The sequence below is a fragment of the Cricetulus griseus genome, chromosome 3 (assembly GCF_003668045.3).
Source record: "Cricetulus griseus strain 17A/GY chromosome 3, alternate assembly CriGri-PICRH-1.0, whole genome shotgun sequence".
Taxonomy (NCBI): Eukaryota; Metazoa; Chordata; class Mammalia; order Rodentia; family Cricetidae; genus Cricetulus; species Cricetulus griseus.
In genome coordinates, this window is record NC_048596.1 from 139,006,358 (window position 1) to 139,024,757 (window position 18,400).

Genomic DNA, 18,400 nt, shown 5'->3' on the forward strand with positions numbered 1-18,400 from the left:
AGAGAGAGAGAGAGAGAGAGAGAGAGAGAGAGAGAGAGAGAGAGGAGAAATGTCTCAACAGTTACCTTGACCTTGGTGTCAATCCTCTACTTGGCTGCTCAGCTAGTTTGGTGTTTAACCTACTTGAAATAACCTGGAACAGTATGGGTGAGCCTGGCTTGCCATTCATTTATTCACACATTCACTTCAGGGAGGTTATTAGTTTTCTGGGTGACCTAGGTACTGCTTTTTGGCACCAGAGTTGTAGTGATATGTTATTTATGATTCAGAAAACAAAGTGAGTCACAAGCCATAGAAGCCAGGCACACATCTTTAATCCAAGCATCCAGAAGCTAGGAGGTGGTGATATACACATTTACTCCTAACCCTAGGACTCAGGATTAAGAGGTAGACAGATCTCTGTGAGTTCAAGGTCACCCAGATCTACACAAGAGTGAATCAGTCTAAAGAGAATTATAGCTCACACCTTTAATCCCAACATTAGGGAAGTATATAAGACAGATGCAAGGTCTCAGAGAGGCATTCATTCTCCAGCCATGCTGAGGAGAGGTTACAGTTTGAGGCTTGGTGAAGAGCTCCTGCATGGATCAGCCATTCAACCTGAGGTAGAGATAAGAAGCTAGTGGCCAGCTGCTTTGCTTTTCTGATATTCAGCTTGAAGTCTGAACCCCATTATCAGTCTCTGGGTCATTTATTTTTTCATGTTACGGGGGTGCTGAAGTGAACAGTACACAAAGCCTTTCTGTCACACAATAGAAACAAGAACCGGTGAGCCTGTTTGTAAATTAATTACAGAGTTTACTGAAGAATGGCCTCTCCACAGTTAATCAGTATCAGATAGGTGGAATGATGAATGAGTGTATAGAGGGTCCCATGATGTACAGAAAGGAAAGCCTAAAGACTGAAAGGCCTAGCTAGCATCCACATAGAAGCAGCTTCCCAATGCAATGTCTGTGGAGGGCCAAAGGGAACTGGCATGCCCATGGAGAGCAGTCCTAGGACAGGAGGTGAAGGAGTTAGCCTCCGGGAAAACCAGTAGAATCTGCTCACATTCTGAGGCTGAGTCAATAGTTTTTTTCAGCCAGGATTGGATGAGATCAGAGCCAGAGGTGGAAGGGAAGGAAAGTGGTTGAGTGTGACTCAGATGTGTGACCTGTGCTTCGGGCATAACGGGAATGTGATTTCACACTAGCCACGGGCCACACATGTGGCCGTATCCAGATGTACTACTCACTTTACATTCAGTAGGCAGCTTGGATGCTTATCAAGAGCTAATTCCTTGCCATGTTCAGTCATCCACATTCCTTCTGTATGAGACTCAGATGAATATTATATTACTTGAAGTAATTCTATTCATTGAAAGCTTAAAGAAATGAAAAGGAAGTCTGGCCAGTAACTGCTGGAAAAGTAAGACATATTCTAGCTCAGCCTTCTCCATCCCAGAGGGACTGAAACTTCAGGTCTTGTCCTGGGAGTATAGACTTCTCATCTTCCAGATTAAGGGGAAGATGTTACATGAAGCCTACTGGAAACTTCTTTAGGTTTTAGAAGGATTTTTAGATGATTCATGAGAAAATAAATCTGTAAGACATATTTTGTCCATGGAAAGGATTTTGAAACATTTTTTATGGGCAGCAAGACTTACAGAGTCATTATGCTGTATTCCTTGTTCCCGCTTGGACTGCTAAAATACCCAAAATATTACTTCTAGAATTAACACTAAGAACACATTCCTCCTTCCCAAGAAGCTTGCCATGGCTCTGAAGTTTCCATTTCACAAACTGAATTTCTCACTGATTTGCAAGCGCTCTGTTTTATTTTTCTGGGTACGTTTACTAGCAAATGAGAAGCACAGCCATGGCCAGGAATATACATAGAGTGTGATCCTTGCTACCTTATTTGTCAACTCACCAATTACCAAACGTTCTTTTTCAGGGAAATGTGTAGCAGTAATACAGTAGTGAGTGGGACAGCCTAATCCCAGTCTCTGTGGGATTTACATCCTAGCAGGGAGAATTTTAGCTTTATAGAGTGTATTTGGTGGCCCAAATGAAACAGACCCAGAGATGGCAGGGAAGGCTTCTTTCTGTGACTGCCTGCTAGGATGAGAAGACTGGACTGGTCACATTGGTCAGGGGTCCAATGGGCCTCAGCATCCCAGAATACTAATACAAGCCCCAGCTGAATCTTACCTAGTAGGTAGATAGGGTTTTAAGTACATGAAATGTCTTAAAAAAATATGTGCCTGAGGGCTGAGAACCTTCACATAACTGGAGAGTGATGGTTTTCTGACCAACATGGGGAAGAAGTATCCATCAACTAGTATAGATATGTTCTCTCCTCACTAATCTCTATCAAATATTTAGTGTTTCTTTCATTATAGATGTGGATATTAAGTTACTACAGTATTAACAATGCTGATAGATTCAGAGAACGCCTGGTTAAATTTGAATTTTATAAAAATGAACAGTGCTTTGCTATAAGCAAGTCCCATAATATTTGGTATGAATGCATATCAAAATTATTCATTGTTCTTTTGAAATTTAAATGTAACTGGCCACCCAACATTTTGCCTGGGAATCCCAAGTTCTGGGTACTCTGTCTTACTGGCAGTCAGCCATGTCCAATTGTATTACTGTTGTTGTAATTATCATGAAATATTATCTGTACAAAATTGCAACAGTCAATAAACCAGGAGCCAGATTATTTAGCTTTTTAATGACACACATTTATTGACTGTATTGCAATTTTAGTTGTTTATAAGAATCCATTTGACTATCACAACATAATTGGTTTCCAGTGTCATATGATATATTTTATTTCATACACTTAGAAACATGAATCTGAGGAATAGCAAGATGATTCAGTGACTAAAAGCACTAGCGGTGCAAGTCTGGAGAACTGGGTTCAATCCCCAGCACCTATATGAAGGTGGAAGAAGAGAACAGACTATACAAAGTTGTCCTTAGACCTCCACGTGCATGCAGGGGCATGTGGGCCTCACTGCCACTGCCGACACAGCATCCAAGCACAGCAACTAATGATAATGATAATAGTAATATTAATACCTTTAAAAAGAAAGGTAAATCTGGGAAGAAATGAACAGCAAAGAAGGACGAACTCTAGCATCCAACCTACAAACACAGGCCTGTTTGCTTCTCCCATGTGACCCTGAAGTTCGCTCTGGCGTGTACACTGGACTCTGCCAGAGGATGCAGAGATCCTCTGCTCTATCCCAGAGGACCAGAACCCTGAGTTTCCCAGGCCTGACCTCACAGTGAGGCAGCAGGCCCTGGAGCCTCGTCAGTGAGGACACACAGTCTTGGAACACCTCTGGAAAGCTCTAAAGCCCTTTGCTTTTCTGAGGTCCCATAGGCCTTCCCACCCCAGAGCCAGCAGCTTTCTTAGAAGCTGTGGTGAGTATGAGGTGAAGCTGTGTGAGAATGAGAACACTGCTAGAGACTAAGCAGCCTTGTTTAGATAGGACATTTGGAAAAAGAAAAACAAGTCAACTTGTTCCTGTTTCGAAGTTGATAAAATAGATACAGAGGCATATTACAATTATTCTAGAAAAAAAAATCTAGCAATTATTCCATAAAAGGTCGGGCACATACTCTCTGTCTATTTACCTTAATGAGGTTTATAGCTGTGCAGAGATCTCTGATCTCTGATGTACTTTCTGGATTCCTGCAAGAAAATCACTCTCCCCGGCTGCCCTGACCCTCCAAAGCGGCACACTTCTTCCTGTTCCTTTGGGTCAAGCTACAAACCTTCTCCCAATGCCACATGTGTTACCTATTCTGATTGAACTCACCTAACTCCCTCTGCCCATTTCAGGTCTGTCCAGCTTCTTTCTAGTGTGGGCTCATCCAAATTTGCATAGTACAGATGATCCACTAAGCTTGGGGATACTTCCTGTGTGCCAGTATTATAGTAAGCTTTGCCAAGACAGGCATGGGTTGGCTAAGTATCTTGTCTGGAGTGAAGAAATGAAATTATTTCAACAGTAGATGCCCTAGGGACCTTGATTTAGAAGTAATGCGAATGCCAGAGAGAAGGGTTTGAAGTAGTTTTCCCCAGGGAAAGGCACACCAGCTGGTTATTCGGAACTGGAAATAGACATACAAGTAACATATGTGGGGGACCCCCTGGGGGTCTACTTCTCTCCTCTTATCTAAGGTTGATGGAAGTACCCATGGGGAGCCCCTGACTGCCTCCAGATTAGGTGCTTGCTACTTTCTTGTTTCCTCTTACCTACTAGGCCTGTTTACAAATATACAGATTGTCCACCCAATGCCTGGGCTTAAGAGCATGGACTTTGACCTGAGTGACCTCCAGGGGTGATGCTGTGGTATATAAGTCAACTTCCCTCTGAATAAAATTGGCATTCTCCTTGCAAGAATGACCCATTGTCTTTATTCTAACCCTCAGATTCCCCAGCCTGAACCTGTAAGGAGTTGTAAAGCTGGTCGTTACAAACATACACACTGAGCAAATTATATTTCTATATTTAGGAACACACACACACACCACCACCCATTCCCACCACCACCACCAATAAATGAAAAAAAGAGGCCATGAATTTGAAGGAAATCTAGGTGGTGTATATGGAAGGGTTTGGAGGGAGGAGAGGGAAGGAAGAAATGATGTGATTGTAACATAATCTCAAAAAAATAAGAAAAATTAAAAAGAAGTAAACTGAGGCCCACGAGAAAGGGTTTATGTATTTTAAGTTTCTATTTTTCACATTTGAGAATACTTCATATGTCTATGTTCAAATAAAATATATACTTGTAACTGGCACATGGAAACTCATGAGGCTGTCCAGAACTCTGTGGTGGTGAAGACTCAGAGGCCAGAGTGTGTGGGTTCCAATTCTAGGCTGATGGTGTGGGTTGAGCACAGTCATTACACTTGATAGCCATTAGTGTTAGCCATTTGCAAAATGGGTAAAGTTTACACATTCTCAACCAGCTACTGTGCTGGTTAAGGGCAGTCCATCAGTGCAATCATGTAGAGGGATGAGTGCTTATGGAGGACGGAGGACTCAGATGTAGACAGGCATAACATCGTCATACCTAGGAGTGCAGTCAGCTTGTTGTACCTCATTCTCACCTATATGAATAACCAAACTGCCTCTGACTCAAGAGAACCAAGTTACAGTTTTCACCATTTTAAATCACTTAGTTAAAGGCATAAGTTAACCTCCCCATGCTAGGGATGTGTGTGTGTGTGTGTGTGTGTGTGTGTGTGTGTGTGTGTGTGTGTGTGTGTGGTGGGGGGTGATGGGTTAATATACCACATTTTTTTTTTTGTTTCTTATGGCCAAAAGTGCCCGAGAAGGAGAAAGACTGATGTTAGTTTAGTTCATCCTGGTTTTAGAGATCATAGCATCCATCATGGCAGGAGGACATAGTAGTGTTCAAAGTGGCAGGAAAGTATCGCTGGGATTCCTTGCATTTCAGCAGACTAAGACTAGAGTTCAGAACAGAATCATCTGGGATATAACCTGTAAGCCCTCCCTCCTCATCCACTTCTATCTTGACTCTACCTCCTAAAGTTCCACAGCCTCTTCAACAGCACCACCGTTAGGAAACCAAGTGCTCAATCAAACCCATGAGCCTGGTGGAGGCATTTCTTATTCAAACTGTAACTGTTGGCAGTTGAGAAAAGCACTCTAGAGGTCTGTATGCACCTCATCTGTGGGGCACTCCATTCACCACACTCTTTCACTCCACCATGCTAAGTAAGCTAAGAAGATAAGGACATGTTTAAAATGGCAATTGAAATAAATGTTGGATACATACATCTATATGCGTATTCAAGAAAACATGGGGAAAATATCTCAGAAATGGTATCCGTATTCAAAGAGATCTATCTCCCTGGTGCCTCAGGCTCGGGCGATTGATTCTCTGGTGGATTCTTAGCCAGTGCAGAGGGAGAGAAAGTGCTAGAGGAGGGGGGAGTGGCTCAGTACTGCTTCTGCTACATACCAGCAGTGAAGCTGCAGACAGCAGCCCCACGTGGTCAGCCCTCTGAGAAAACCAAGCCAAAAATAGCTCAGCTCCTCACACTTCATGGCTGGCAGAAGCACGATTTTTCATCCAGCATTGGGAGTGGTGTTCCGGGGGCTCTGAGCACAGCGATGAAGAAATCAAAGCGGCTCAGAAGCCTTGCCTTATTTTAATCTGTGCACTAGACAACATCAAATGCTTCGGTGCTCTCTCAACTCCATTGCCCGTCCACAAAATCTGCAATGTGCTTGTGAGGGTCAAAAGACAGCCCTTGGGAACATTTATCACAGGAAGGTTTGGGGGACAGGGCCTCTTCCCAAGAACCCCCAAAGACATTCTGCTTTGTGAACACAGGTCCCCTGGCAGATAGTGCTGGAGAGCACAGATACTCCTGGACTAGCTAGACAGTTGTATTTTTAGGGGTAGCCAAAAATCCAGTCCCTTTGTTCACACAGTGGAATATTACATTGTAATATTAGATTTCCTTAGAAACGACAAAGCAACGTATGTCATCCTCAGCAATAAAATGTCATGGTTTGCTTCCAAGACATGATTCAATAAGAAAGAAATCCAGAGAGAGGGGCCTTTGGATAATCTTTTAAAAATCCAGAAATTACAGGGTGGGAGCCATCAGAAATCTTCTTTAATGAAAAACTACCCGAAAATGTACAATTTAATAAGTGTGCTTAGAAAACCCAGCACACAAGGAAGCTGGTAGAATTTGTGTGTTTGCTTATTTATTTATTTATTTATTTATTTATTTATTTATTTGTAAATAGATCTGTTCTGGGCTGTGGGGTGATACTGTTATTTAATATCAAAGATGAAAATGAGTTATGACAATCACAAAAACCACCCTCAATTAACCATAAAAAATATGCTTCCCTCTGTAGGGAAAGGGGAAGGGATAAGAGGAAGACAACCAACAAGTGACAAATGAACAAGCTGTGCCACAAGGAGGAAATTGCTACAGAGGACATAAAGCATGTGCATGGGTGCAAGGTCTGGTCTGGAGCATTTCTAGGGAGGCTAGGTGAAGTGTTCAGGGCAGCTCTCCCAGAGCATGCAAGCTGGAAGAATGTTGTTCTCGCTGAGAGAAGGCAGGGGCAGGGGCTAAAAATAGCAGAATTTTCCTCTAAGAAGTTCAAGTCTGATGTGTTTCCCACTCCTGAGAGCCATAATGCAGGACAGAGAGTTATGGCCACCTGGCTTATTTTGAGCTCCCGAGTCAGGGCAGACACATTTGTTGCCGTGCTAATTTTATAGGGAGATAAATTCTCAGACCATCTGCCAGTGAAACGTGCTTTGTGTGAGTTTAGCCATGAACGAGAAGGGGAAAGACCTGCAGGCTGATTTCCCAGCACAGGCAGCTTTCCTACAGCCACTGGGGATGCTGGGGGAGAGCCCAGCTCTGCCACACATTTTTACAGGAACTTCTCTGTGGAAAATTATAAACAAAAACCAAGCTAGATAGGGCTTCCTTGTGCGTCTGCTGGGTTCAGCTCCCTCTCTTGTCATGAGGTGCCGTAAATGGCTGCCAGAAAGGTGAGCATTCCTGGCAGAAGAGTCTTCACTCTTCACTTTTGACCAACACTGATGTCCCTTGGATCTCAGTTCATGCCACGGGGACTCAGGACAAGAAACTGGGCTCAGCGGCTGGAGAACACCTTCAGCCTTCTAAGTAAAGGTGAAGGTGAGCCCACAATGGGTAGAGATGTGTTTTGAAGGGCTGGCTTTGCTGTCCATGACTTTAACAAGTGAAGAGTTGCATAACATTCCCTGGCATCTTTGGTAAGGCTGCTATAATGAGAAATCTCACAAATAGTAAAACACTGAGATGTCTCTTCTTTGTATTTGGATAAGGGAGGTGGGCATTAAGACTTCTCTCTGGTGGAAAATACATTTTCTTCTGGGATTCTCAGCCCTTTCTCAGAGGCCTGGCTGGAATGCCTTTCAACTTCATGAGATTTAGCACTCCTGAAGTTATCTACACTGGAATTTCCTGAGGGAGACAGGCCTGACCATCATCATTATCGTGTTTCACCTCAAGATTATTCAGGGTAAAAAAGGTGATGACAAGACTTGATATCCATCCCCTGACCTGAGACACTCTGTCCAAGCTCTTGACTTTGTGTACCTGGCCATGAGGCATCCAGTGCCATGATAAGCTAGGTATGTTGAGGGGAAAGGAAGGTTCACACTATGTTTTCCCTGGGGTGCTGGAAAACTGGTCAAACCTGTCCTGTGCTTCAGGCCCAAGTATTCTCCTTAACGTGGGGCCAGGACTCTGAAAACTCTTCCATAGTAGCCACTGTGGCCACTTGCACCTAGACAAAGGGAACACTAGTTCTTTATCCCAACAATTGAGCTTGTGTTTACAAGTGGGATGATTTGTGGAGAGACCTCAGGATAAATAGATGAATCGCTCAAATTAGACAACTGAGCTAGACAGCATCCCTTCCTTCATTTTATTCATGGTGCCCCTGGCCAGGTCTTTTAAAAAATTAACATAATTTTTATTGATTTTTTTTGGAATTTCATCTCACATACTCTAATTCCACTTCTTTGCCAGTCCCTCTGTATCCTCCTCTCACCCCTGTAGCATTCCCCCAAAAGACAATTCAGAAAATATATTAATTAAAAACAAAACAAACTAACAAACAAAACAACCATCTTAGTAGCATTGGGAGCTGCAGTGTGTCACATAGTACACCATTTTGTCCATTTAGCTTTATTTGCAAATGTTCATTGCATTGAGTTGTTGGTCTTGTTCAAGCCCTCTGGCTTCTGGCACACCATCAATACTGGACTTTCATTGAAACTCTTCTTGGATATCCTGCTGTTTCCTGGAGTCACAGAGATCCTGCAGTTGTGATTCTGAAGGACCAGTTCCACACACTCAGGCAGGTCATAGATGGGGTAGATGTTGGGGTGGACCAACTCAAAGCCCTGGATGTGGGTCTGGGAGGTAGCTGTTTTGGTTAGTTTCAGGTGCTGGGACTGCATCTCTCAGGTGAGGGGCAAAGCCAGCTCTTCTATGCCCATGCCAGCCAGGCATTGGGGCCTGGCCAGGTCTTTTAAAGATCCATGGTTCTACTCTAAAGGCATAGAGGGGCTCAATCCTAGATGCCTAACATAGCTTTACTATATATATATATATATATATATATATATATATATATATATATGTGTGTGTGTGTGTGTGTGTGTGTGTGTGTGTGTGTGTGTGTGTGTAAAATTTAATGGAGAAGCTAGACTAATGACTAATATATATTGCCTATTCCTTTGTTTTGTCCTTTAACATAGAAAAGCAGAAACACAAAGTATGTACAACTAAATGATATCTCCTTCTAAATCAAACCATGAGCCTATAAATTCAGATTCCTGTGGTTAACAAAAAAACACTAATTTCTGGGGGTGTTTGAGAAGATGGCCTTGCTAAAAGACGGTGGAAACATTAAGAGTGTAACTGTGAAGAATAGCTGTTTCCTTCTTTACCTGGACCACAAAGGGTGGAGTAAGATAAGAACAAGAAAGCACTTCAATTTGGTGAAGACTTGGGGAATGTGTGCTAGTTTATCCAAGAGCTAAAGGAACTGAAAAATAGCACAGCAAACCTAATCACATCTAAAATTTGCCTTGGGTGGAAGTAGTGACTAAACTCACAGGATCCACTCTGGGTGTCTGTGTGCAAAGCCAGAGGCATGCTATGTAATAGTTGAGACTGGGCTTGGATGAGGAGGGTTTTATCCATTCCATCCAGTTTCTGAGCCATGCCATCAACTTTCCAGCAAGGTCTTGCAGCTATGCTTCTATTAATGAAGGCCAGAGAAAAGCGACAGCAGCCTAATTGTGTGGAAAAACACTTGTCACTTTCATTATCTCAAACACTGACCTTGAGTCAGGTATAAAGCAGGTTCAGATTGTTCAAAAGAGTTCTCATGCCTTTAAGTACAAACCCAAGAAGGGATTCATTTAGTGAGAAACAGCAGGCTGCCATGTTAGACCTAGCTAAATTGATATGGAAAGGAACTGTGGCAGCCAGATCCTCTGCAGTAGTCTAAACATGTGTGATTATTGTCTATGCACCAGAGAGATCCATATCATGCAGGGCAGAGGGACCTTACCAGAGGTCTCCCTTCTGAATAAGACCAAATGATGTGCTGGAGGAAGGCCAGCAGGGGTGACTGTCTTCCTTACAATCTACTCACACCATCGCAGGCCAGCAATTCATCCAAGTCAAAAGGAAACCAAGCTGGTGGTGCCAAGTCTGATCCACAAATGCACAGGCCCTTGAGTGTGACATGTATGCTCTAGGTGTGCTTTGCTGCAATGGCCGGGTTCATGCTGAAGTAGTTGGTATACCTGTCAGGAAATGGGCATGGATTAGACATTAGTTAGTAGAGACAACAAAAGCACACTAAAGGTGAAAGCATAAGGCAGTACTAGGTGGGGCAGGTATAGTGTTGCAGGTGCTTAGACTCTAGGCCCAGAGAGACTATGGTTCCCTTCACATAGCCATGGGTACCAACCAGGTCACTTCCTAGCAAGTGAGTGCCAGAGACCCCAGATCTCTATGATTGCTCTTTTCTGGAATTTCATTCCCTGCCCAGTTTACCTCCCCTGGCATGGCTTGGACCACCTGATCTGTCTTCAAAAGGCTAACAACTCTCTAGCTGGAGTCATGTCCATGCTATGGACCCACACTTCAAGTATTTTCCAGCGTGGAGTGCAGAAGCAAGTTGTTTGTCCTCCAAATCCTGCGTTTACTCTCCTCACAGGCCCTTGAGTGTGACATGTCTGTTCTAGGTGTGCTTTGCTACTCTGTGAATTGCTGGGATGATCTGGATCAATTTTTGATGTCTCTTCCCTCCACAACTTTTAGTTTCACATATTTAATAGCAGAAGCTCTGTTATTAGGGATTTGTCATTCAGGACTACCATACCCTATTGAGAGACTGCCGCCTTTACCATGTAAGGTACCTGTCTGTCATCAAGTCTACTTTGTCCAGAACTACTATCACCTTTCTTACACATATTGTTTTCAAATAATTTTCCAATATTTCACTTGCCTGTGCCTTTGTTCATTGCGGACCTGTACATTCCTCTTTTAAAAGTTCATTTGGAAATGACTTGTATTACAACTTCTCAACCACTTAATTCCAATGGAATTGTTGACTTCATCGGTTTAAGAATCAGTATTGTGGCCGGGCATTGGTGGCACACGCCTTTAATCCCAGCATTCAGGAGGCAGAGGCAGGCAGATCTCTGTGAGTTCGAGGCCTGCCTGGTCTACATAGCGAGTGCCAGGATAGGCTCCAAAGCTACACAGAGAAACCCTGTCTCGAAAAACCAAAAGAAAAAAAAAAATCTGTCTGTCTTGCTAATCCTTCCCACCTTTCTCCTCCACTCATTTTGTTTCCTTTTCAAGATACAGTCTCATCATGTAGCCCAGACGGTCCTCAAAATCATGCCTTGTCTCAGCTTCCTGAGATCTGGGATTACAGGAAGTCCACCAGGCTCGGCCTGTTATTTTCTTTCTGATCACCTGACCCTTGCTCCTTGACTGCTCCCCTTTCCAGTCAGGCTTTAGATGGAGAGCTATGTAAGTCAAATGATTTTTAGATTTTCAGTTTACTATTTTACCTTTCTAAAGCTATACTTCTTTATACTGTAACTACTTTTAATTTTCAGTTGACTCTACATCCATATATTCCAAATATTGTATCATTTGCTGACTTTTAGAGCCTTTACTTGGGAAAATGTAAATTATGATACTAAGGATGTTTCAATATGAAATCAGAGACTATGCAGAATACATATATTTATAGAAGAGGATTTATTAGTATGGTTGACAGTCATGGGGCTAAGAACTCACCAAGGCTGCCTATGGTCCAGTCTACATTAGAAGGCTCAGAATGAAAGAACCAGTGAGGTGACATCAGTCTAATGCAGAGGCCTAAAAACCCCTTAGAGATCTACTAGGGAGACTGGAACATGATGTCTACAAGTGGCAGAAAACTGAACTTGCTTGGCAAAGTATAAGTGATAGCTAGGATCAGAGGACCCATTGCTTGAGTCCCTGGTGGGGGCTGCTGGATAGCAATGGAGGGAGCACATGGTGGAACTTCCTTCATGAAACTGGAGGCAAAAGGAAGTAGAGCCTGTGTTTCTACAATTTCTTCCTAGGGCATGTCCCAATAACATAAGGTCCTCCCACTAGGGCCCACCTCCCCAAAGTACACCCACCATTGGACTTGCTTTGCAAGCCAATCAGAATTCAAACCATAGCATGCTTTTGCCAACAACACAGGGAAGACAGGACTGCACGAAGAGAACTGGAGCATGCCCAAGGGGAGAAAGGCATGGTGTGGACAGCCCAGCTAATTTGAATTAGCAATGATTCATTAGGCAATTATTAAACACATATCTTGGGAGAATTACTTACTCTGAAGAATTTGAGCTCTACTCTGAAAGAGCTAATACTCTGGGGAAGTTAACAAGAACGGTTCAGTACAAGGAAGGAAAGGACACAGCTAAGTATGAAATCCAGACTGCAGTCCTGGGCATAATGGAGAGAGAGCACCTTGAGCAGAGGCAGGCTAGAGCACTGAGGACAGACAGCTTGGGGGCTCAAAGCCTCAGGCAGGTGTGATTTGTGACCATGGAGTGCAGCAGGACTTGAAAACAGAGTAGCCACTGGGGACTCATCACTCAAGTACTGACTGCTTTCAAAAACCGTGAAGAGAAGGTTGGCTTGCTTTTAAACTATATATTCAGGATATCGGGCACCAACTTCAACACAAAATTATACTGAGAGATCTTAAATAAAAGGGTCAGATGTGGCACAATAAGATTTTATTTTACTTTAGGTATTTATTTTGTGATATGCATGTTTTGCCTCCATGCATGCATGTCCACTATGTGCACGTCTGGTATCCTGGAGGTCAGAAGACAGCACCTGGCTATGGAGTTCATGACAGTTGTGAGCTGCCATGTGAAGCTGGGAATTAAACCCATGCACTCTGCAAGAGCAGACAGTGCTTTTAGCCACTAAACAATCTCTCCCTCCCCACAATAAGATTCAGATTACAGTTTCAAGCATATGTTTTGCTTTAATTTCATCTAAACCAAGTGTTCTCAACGTGCGGGTCGCAGCCCCCTTGTGTCTCTATCCCTTTGTGTTGAATAACCATCTCACAGGGGCTTCCTAAGACCATCAGAAAACACAGGTAACATTACTCTTCATAACAGTAGCAAAATTACAATCATGAGGCAGCAATGAAAATGATTTTATGGCTGGGGATCACCATAACATGAGGAACTGTATTAAAGGGTCACATTATTTGGAAGGTTGAGAACTACTGATCTAGATTTAGAGTTGTGATCCTCCTGCCTTACTTTGCTACCAAGATTACAAATGTCCACCATTACACTGGCTCAACTATATTTCCTATAACTGTTCTTAAATGTGTGTAATGATAATTAATTATAAGGAACCATACCTTGCCTTTTTCGGAGGAATTATTTCTTGATTCAGCAATCTGTTAGGTTAAGAATTCCAGAAAGTTGATGGAGACAGGTTCAAATGTAGTAGGTTTACAGGAATGCCCTTAGAACAACTGGAGAACACACGGGAAAAAGTAGGATTGGGTGGAGAAATATGAAGATGCCATGACAAAAAGCTCAGCCATGCCTACCAGGCTTCCTGTGCTGTTCAACTCTGAGGCTGAGAGTGAGGCCTTGGTTCACCTACATAGACTCAAATGTGCGGGGAAAGCAAGCTGAGCAGCAAGTGCTGGCTCTGGATGGCACATTATCTGTAATGAAGCTCCACTTTTATGGTTATTATTTGTGGTGTTGGGATGGGACCCACAGTCTCATGAGTGCCAGGCAAATGCTCCACCAGCGTATTCTTTACACCCAGACCCTCAGCTTTTCACCATCCTTTTTCTATATAGGACGCTCTGTGATAAAATAATGAAATAAAGGAACAATTTACATTGTTGACTTGGACTAATTTTTCAACTGGAAAAAGGGTTCAAAGGAAGAGTTGACAGTTTGGGGTTATTATTTTAGATCTGTAACTGAACATAGAGTCACTTTGTGACACTCACATCTATTTTGTGGAGGCATTGTGTTGTTTTCAATGATGAGGCTCTAAAACTCTGTGCTAATGAAGATAGAAACATATCAGATTCCATAAAATTGATGAGCAGGCCCACAAACATGTCATATAAAGAGTATTCATTCTTGAGCAGTCTCAAAATTTCTTTTCCTTCCCCTATTTTTTCAGAGATAGGATGTCTCTATGCAGCTCAGGTTAACTGCAACTTAAAATCCTCCAGCTTCACTGCCCTGAATAGCTGGGATCATAGACATGAAACACCATACACAATTTTTTAAATCAAATTTATTGGACTTATTCTTTGACAAGTTCACACATTAATTATATTCTGATTACTGTTTTCCATGCTCTCTCAGTCTGTCTCCCGCCCCTTGTAATCACCTTCCTATCACAGCTAGTTTCTTTCCCATATTCATGTATTTTTTATTTTTTTGCTGCACATTTAATTTCACAATATTCCTCTGTGTGACTCTGCATTTGGAAGGACACATAAGTACATACACACATCCCCCAGCTCTAATTGTCTCATACTCAGATTCTAAGGGTCATATGCCCACGGCCACACAACCTCACACTGAGAATTTACGGGTCACACATCCCTGCCCCAAAGCTTCATAACCGTGTTTTAATGGTCACATTCCACTGCAGCAAGACTCCAATGCAATGTCATCTGCTTCTTGATTTAGAAAATATGTCATGCAGAGCAAGTGCCAGCTTTGTATATGAACATTAGTCATGCAGGGCTTGGTCTCTAACATGGCAGGCAGGAAATCTTTCACGGCACTTCTCAGTGGATTCCATATGTTGGATCTGAGATATCTCTAATGTTTCCTGAAATTATTTCACTGACCATCCAAAAGCTTTCCAAGTTTGTACCTCTGATTATCAGGAATATCTTAAATGAACATACCTGGATATTTTCTTCAGATTTAGTCCCCAAAATTGGGTTGGGAGATAGCTCATCAGGGAAAGCATTTGTGCCCACTCAAGAATTAGAGTTCAGATCCTCAGATCTCTCTGAAAAGCTGTGTGGCAGTGTTGGTCCTGTACACTCAGCATGTGGACACCAGGGATTCCTGGAGCAAGAAGGATAGCTAGACTAGCCCAAGTGCAGAGGTAAAGGTGCAGCAAGAGATTCTGCTTCAATATATAAGATTGAATAATAGAGATACCCTATGTCAACCTCGAAGCCAAACACACACACACACACACACACACACACACACACACACACACACACACACACACAACTGTGTCTGTACAGCTGCATACACATGTACTAGACAGGGCTGAGCATGCATATCCACACATATACTTCATACATACATGTACATCTGTAAAAAAAAATTAGTCCCCCAGAGAGGATACAGGGTCAAAGAGAAGGGATGGGTTCAAGCTTCGTCCCAGGTAGAATGTTCTCACTGGAATATGTGAGTGCTCAATCCAAATAGTGATTTGATATTCATTATTCATAGTGGTATTTGCATAGCATACCTCTTTTCCCAATAGATTAGGCCTTTCAGTTTTAATTTTCACTTAATACACAAATGCTGAAATATTTTTAGTGCAAATGGCTTTACTCTTGGGAGGTTTTACTGTCATTTTTCAGTTATCGGCCATCCGTGTTAGATTTATTAAGCAAATAAGCTGCCCTGGAATGGACTGATGATAACATTCCAGGACCAGGGCAGGGCAGTGTCCTCATCATAGCTTCTCTTGCTTCCTACTCTACAGGAATGGCCTGCTAGAGGCTTCTAGCAGTCCTCCGTAGTAACACTGAACAGGACTGACAGATCCACAACAAGCAATGAGCCACCAATGCTGAGACAGGTGCAATGAAAGGCCCAGGTCACAGGGCCAAGGGAAAGAATGCAGCCTTAGGAGTCAAAAGACAGGCAAGACCCCAGGAATTTCCCCAAGTGCCCAAGGGATCACCTTCAGACATTTGAGGGTACTTGATTTCAATTTCCTCTATCTATACTGTGGCTTTCAACTAAAAATTTCAAGTTTACCTTATTGGGACTGTGTATGAATAATTTTTTTCTGCACCACACATGAACATGTGATTTTCTACATTACATATGATTACATGTGACATACATATGATTATGTGTTCTACTTGTGATTTCATAAACAGCTCTCACTGACTCTTAATCCTTTAAGCATAAATTCTGATTATATAATGGCATATCAAATGTCTTCTGTTCATGTATCTTTCTTGAACAATTGTACATTATTTTAAGTATCTGAATGCCATAAAGCATCTTCCAATATGGACTGTCCATTATCCTTTAATGATCTTAGCTGGGTTTATGCTCAATTCTAGATTGGCTAACACTTCACTGTACAAAGCAGACATGTTCTGTCCCTGACTTATTTGATGGAATTTTCTTTGGTGTTTTGGCCCATACATCCTCCTAGATAAACTCTCGAACCACTTTGCTAATTTCAGAACAACCATGTAAAGAAGCTGAAAACTAAGTATGTTCACAGAGATTGTTCTATCTTCAGTATTTCAGTTTCTCTTAGTAGTAGTAGTGTGACAACTGAGACCTTTCCAGCCTTCACTGGTACACCACTCTCTATAGAAACTACAGCTTGTTTTCCTTCTAGTGAGAAAATTCACTTCTTTTTTTTTTCATTCATTGTGAGAGCCTTTTAACTTGTTCTTGTAGGATTTTCCAGGTATACAATCATATCATATATGGGCAATGTTTATCTCAAGTTTCTGCCATTCCAGTAATTCTTCATTTAAAACTACACATATTGCCTTAGCCAGAAAACCTGGACACCATTAAACAAGTAATGAGTTATAACAAGTAATTTTTCTTGACTACAATTTTAATTGGAATGTCTTTAATTTTAAGTAATAGGTTGATTCTTCTACTCACCCAATATTTGCTGAATGCATTCAAGATGTTAGATTCTGTACAATCCCAGACATAAAAGGTGAAATGACAGAATATCTGCCCTCTGAGAAGTTCAGATTAGTTGGTTTGATTTTGAAGAAAGCAGCCATGCTCTGTGGTGGTCATTAGCTAGTTTACTCTGATACCCAAAGCAGAGCGAGTCCTCAAAAGCAGCCATCCTCCTACACAGTGAGCTGACATACTTCCTCCCTAGATTATTGAGAGCCTCCCATTTGTTCACTTGAATTTCCAGGTATTACACCCAGTCATGTATGAATAATGGTGGTTTCAGTCTCTCACCTTCCACTAGTCACTGTTTTAAAGTATTCAAATTTTCATATTTTGTCAAGACTTGGTAATGTCTTTCAGTTGGCACGTTTTGGAAAGGATCATGACTTTCACACCATATGATGCTACTTTGAGATAAATGGAGTTGGCTGGAATAGATTACAGTAAATGCTGTTGAGTATTCCTCAACCCATGAACAGCTAACTGCCACGCCTTTTGCAATATTTCTTTAACATGGCTTTGTTATGCAAGTTTCTGAAGCTAATGACCAAATCCTTCTACTTGCCCAGAAACCCTATCCTCAGAGGAAGATTTCTCTTGGAAAGGTGCAAGGCTGTGAATGCAGGGTGTCTGGACACTGTGTCATTTTGAAGTGACAAACACTTAGAAATATATGCTTGTTGGCTTGTGGTCTTTTGCTAATAACACATCTTAACAACTCAATACTATTTGGATGCATAGCTCCAAAGAACAGAAAAGATGGCACCAGTTATGGAGGTATGTGTGACACAACAGGGACAAGGTTAGGACAGTTACTGCTGATCCTGCATTGCTACTGCTAAAGCTGTGTCCCACTCATGTCTGCCACCCCCATCTCACAACATCCAGCTCCATCTCTACGAGCTTCAAGGAACTCTAGTGTGGGGAGCAGGAGAAGCTCCAAGTAAATAAAGTCCTAGGTGAATGTGCATTGTTGACATGGATACAGAAATGTCAAGGACCCTAGCCTTGGACGCTTCTGTTTTGGATGTTGATAGTGTATGCTGAAAATGTCCACTACAGTTTCCTGCTCCCTGGATGTTTAGAGCTAACAGACCACTCTCCTACAGAGACTTGTTCCTACTAAGATTTCCTAAACCTGTCTCCTTGATGCAGCTGTATACCGTATACTCTGCCTCTTTGTTTCTCTGTGTACAGTAACACCACCTCTCTGTTCAACTCTATGTAATAAACATATTGCATTTCTGGGTGATGACACTTCTCCATCAGAGAGCCTAGCCCATCTGACTCAAGCTTCTATCTCTGACTCTCTCAGTGTGTGTATGTGTGCATACACACTG